A 4,675-nucleotide genomic window follows, 5' to 3' on the forward strand; every position below is an offset into this window, starting at 1 on the left:
CCAGATAGTATATTTAATGAAATTGGAATATGCTTGTCAGCATGTCACACAAGCTTCAATTTCTAATCTGTGCAAAATTTTGCAAGACAGCTAAAGGTATAATAGTTTTTATACTTTGCACAATTTCAAGTGATATGCCTTTCAAAGTTTCTAACAATCTATTTCCTTTCTCCATCTCAAGTATTTTCCAAAGCTTCATTTACATTTCTTACTTTGCTCTCCAGAGGGACATGATTCCTTTTCAAAGGAAAAACTAACATGTCTATGATTACATTGTAATGTGCCTATTACACTCAATGATGAGGGGATATCTATTTATTAACAATTGTAGCCATTTCTTGAATTTCAAGTCAATCAGTCAATCAATAAACATTTATTAAGTATGGTCTATATGCCAGGTACATAGAATGACCCAGGGGTGATCCAAGGCTGAGGTATCTCAAGGTATAATCAGTGATATAATAAGGGGGCTTGGGATTCAAGAGAAAAGTACAGGGTGGCATTGAAATGATTCACCCACAGGTCAAAATGGGGAAAGGAGAGAGTGGCTAGTATAAGAGTGATGGCTTAGGAGAGATTAGTGGTCACCAGGATAGGTTGGTAATATGAGGCAGAGGGGAGAGGTGCAAAGCCAATAGATTGTCTTCAGATAAAGAGATTTTGGAATTCTTTAATATAGAGGTGGTGTATTTGAGGGTGATGGCAAGATTAAACGTTTGTGTGTGGCTTAGGTAGACTGGAGGAGTAGGTCATGGGAAGTGAATAGGCAGAGGAACTAGAGGTTAGAGGTTTGAAGGAGGATCATTATGTACGTTGAAGTTCTCTAGTATGAGGGCAGAAATTGGAAAGGAGAGAAAGATTGTGAGTTAGTTACTGAACTTGTTGATGAAGGAAGAGAAGTGAACTAGAAATTTGTAGACAACAGCTACCAGGATTTTGCTAAATGGCTGACCATTTGATGGACCCATTTTTCAAGTACCAGATCATCAACTGGTGTCAGAGTAGGGACAATATGTTGAGTAACAATCTTTGCTAGTCGATTAGCATGTGCATTGCACTCACATTCTGGTGTGGTGAGGGCTATGTGAGTATTTCCATGAAACACTAACAAATTAATAACTAGAGACATGTCCCATATATCTTCCCATAATTTTTTGCCCCAGACTTGTTTGCCATGAGAGTCATAGATTATATGACTCTCAAAGAAGAAGAGGTTACTGAATAATGGCAGTGGGAGGAAAACCTGGAGTTGGTAATGAGGAACAAGGAACATTCTAACTCCCTCATCTCAACCAGTGAGCTGAGAGGAATGAAGGAAGGTGCAGCTAGTACTAGAAAGGGTGGCCAGGGAAGTTGTGTCTTCAAAGGGAACCACGTCTCAGTAATTGCTAGAAAACAAAAGAAGGGGGAGAAGAAAGGATTTGAGATGAAGACAAGTTTCCTGCCTAGGTAACAGACAGAGGACATGGAGAAAGAGGTGGGTAGTGTGTGGTTGGGAATTTGGGTAGGGAGGGTTGAGGGGATTCAGATGATGGGAGTTGAAAGAGGAGGTTCAGATGATTACCTACAGGAATTTATAATCACTAGGATTTGTAGGGCATGACAGTCATTAATATGTTAATTATTGGGAAGATGACACTCCTCTTCTCAGAGCAGGCTGGAGATCAAGCAGAAAACTAGAGCAGCCTAGATGGAAGGCACACAGTCAGATGGCAGGTTTCGTTTCACTTTTCATCTTTCCTCCAAAGGCTGGAGATTAAGGAAGAGACTGCACAGCAGATGAAAGTAATGCTCCACCAACTTCTTCCTTCAAAGAAGACAAAGCAGGAGAAGGAAGGCTTGGCAGTCAGAGGGAAAGTTACTTCTCTTTGAAATTGTTTACCTGGTTTTCCCTCAGTGCTCACTCACAGGGACAGATGGTGTATCACCAAGGCAATATTCATAACACCAACAGCAGCTAACAATATGCTGGCATAGTTCTGAATCACAAAATATAATAGACCCTCCATATATAAGACAGAAGCAAAACATTTATTCAGACACCAGAAAGCCAAATCCCAACACCAGAAAACTGAATCCATCATAGCAACAAAGATATCTATACAAAATAACACCGCAGAGGGCAACGCCATCCCAAAGCCTTGCCCCTGCTCAGGCCTTCCCACAAACAAACACTCACAATCCTAGCTGTCTTCCTTCTTGTGTCCTCTCTCACTTCTGTTCTAACTTCTCTGACTCATTTCCTCCTCCACCCCTTCTTGCTCTACCCATTCAGCAAACTCATCCCACCATAGCCTTACTTACCATCACTGTAGAGCTGATGGGGGTAACTCAGAGTTGAAGACCATTTTGTGGTTTTTTCTGTTTTCTTGGGTTGCCTGGGCCAAAGAATTCATTGTCTGAAGGACAGCTCCCTGGTACTGATCACTTCCATACTTTTACCATAGCTAGGCTTTCAGAGAGTAGATTACTGTCTGTTGCCAGGACCATAACTGAATGTTATTACATTCAGCCCATTAAGGGGCAGGGAGGATCTTCAAATTCCCATTACCATTACAGAAGGAAACTATAGGGATGGGGCATAGAAAAGTCACTACTCTTCTCACCTACAGCTGGAAGTCAGGCAGGTTCAGCAAAAGGTCGAAGTTTTGTATGCAGAGGGAGATGAAAATTGAGCTGACCCATAGATCACAGTTAAAGAGAAGTAAAAAGCCCAAATATTCTGAGTATATAAGGAAATTTCAGAGTACTCAAGCATGGAAGTAGTACATTTGTGGGTGATGTCAAGATCAAAGGTATGACCATCTTTGTGTGGGTGAAGTAGTAAAATGAGTAAGTTGAGGAACTCTGAATTTATGGCATTTGAGAGAGTATGTTGAAGTCTCCCAGCATGAGGACAGTAGTTGGGGAGGAGAGAAAGATTGTGAGCCTGGCACTGAACTCTGAACTCATTAAACAAAGAAAGGTGGTGTCCTAGAGGTCAGTAGATAACAGCTATAAGAATTCTGATTGGGTGGTTAATATGTATTAAATGAACCTCAAAAGAGTTTATTGAATGATGATAGTAAGAGAGTGAGCTTGAAAGTTTCAGTAGGGAATAAAGGTTATTGCAAATCCCCTAACTCAACTGAATTTGAGAGGAATGACCAAAATTAAGCCAGGGTCACCAGGAAGGCTGATGGAAGCAGTGGGAAAGGAACAGATTTAAGATGAAAGCAGAGTTGTTGTCTATGGGGCAGACATTCCACAAGACAGTGAAAGCAATGGTTATCTTTTGCCTTTGCTTTTGGGTGTGATAGGTCGAGGGGAATGAGAATCAGGTAGTGAAATGGAAAATGGAGTTTGAATGATATGGGATTCAGAATCACTGTGACTGGAGGTTTGGCCAAAGGGGAGTTTGTTAATAAATGAGGAATAAGTTCTGGTAGGTTCTCATTTTTCCATAGTGGTTTGGGATCAGAGTATATTTCAGGAACCCAGGAAAGGGAACCTAGTGTTCAGAGGGAACAGAATGGGCTCCTTTTCCCTGGAAAGGAGGAATCTGGTGCTCAATGAAAGGAGCACCTATTCCCAAGAGAGGCAAGAGACCAAGTAGGAAACCTGGCACAATGGAATGGCATCTTCCAAATACTTTTTTTTTGGTAAAATAACTTTATTTCCTACCATATGGTAAACACATACACCCAAAGCATGCTTCCTTCTTCACATCTAGCTCTCCACAAACAGCTTTCCAATTATCTCCAGCCCAGCCCTGGGTATGCATTGGGTTTTGAGGCAGGCAGGGATAGGGAGAAATTGCTCTTGGGAGGACAGAACATTCTGGAAAGACACAACTAGTTAAAATGGAATTTGGCTTTGATAAAGCTGCCTCTTTAAAGCTCTCCACTACAAAGCTATGACTTTGGAACCTAGGATTTCCTGATCAAGGGAGCGCAATAATGTCGGCCGTCTTCCTGAAGGGCAATTAGGTGCTCTGGTAATAAAACCACTTGTCCACGTCCGTGGGGATGACACAGGTAGATTCACAAGGTGGCAGCAGGGTATCTACAATTGCTTTGGCAGATTCCATGCTGCACTTGAAGGAACTGTCCTCTATGGTCGTGTTCATGCCGTTGATTCCTCCGCTGTCTGTTTTCTTCGTCACCAAAGCCTTCCAGTAATCATGAGTGCTTTTAATGATGTCAGTGGCAAAGTCCTTATCTTTAAACTCTGCATTGAAAGCAAACTCATTTTCTGGCTTCCCGTCAGGTGCCTTGTACTTTCTAAACCATTCCACAATGGCTTCTAGATAGCCAGGCTTCAGCTTTCTGACATCACTAGTATCATTATAGCTAGCAGTGTCGGGATCCTCCATGTTGATTGCAATGACCTTCCAGTCTGTTTCTCCTTCATCAATCATCACTAATATGCCCAAGAACCTTCACTTTGATCACTTCTCCTCTCGAGCATATCTTGCTCCCAATCTCGCAGACATCAATCTGGTCATTGTCCCCACAGCAGCCGGTATGCTGGTCTTTATGCCCTGGATCTTCCCAAGTCTGAGGGATGGCCCCATAGTTCCAGATATAACTTTTGTGAGGGAAGACGTTGGCAATATACCGTGTTTCCCTGATAATAAGACCTATCCCGAAAATAAGCCCTCCCCTTACTGTGTAAGATTCCTCTAAAATAAGCC

At 42.1% G+C, this 4,675-nt stretch overlaps 1 pseudogene; it reads right to left on the reverse strand.

The window, feature by feature from the left end:
- Nucleotides 1-3,650: 3,650 nt before the first annotated feature.
- Nucleotides 3,651-4,675, reverse strand: part of LOC138165821 (inorganic pyrophosphatase pseudogene) — a 34,176-nt pseudogene continuing 33,151 nt past the window's right edge.

Source organism: Petaurus breviceps, unplaced genomic scaffold (genome assembly GCF_028583685.1).
Source record: "Petaurus breviceps papuanus isolate PSGF00001 unplaced genomic scaffold, PetGlider_PUasm1.0 216, whole genome shotgun sequence".
Lineage (NCBI taxonomy): Eukaryota > Metazoa > Chordata > Mammalia > Diprotodontia > Petauridae > Petaurus > Petaurus breviceps.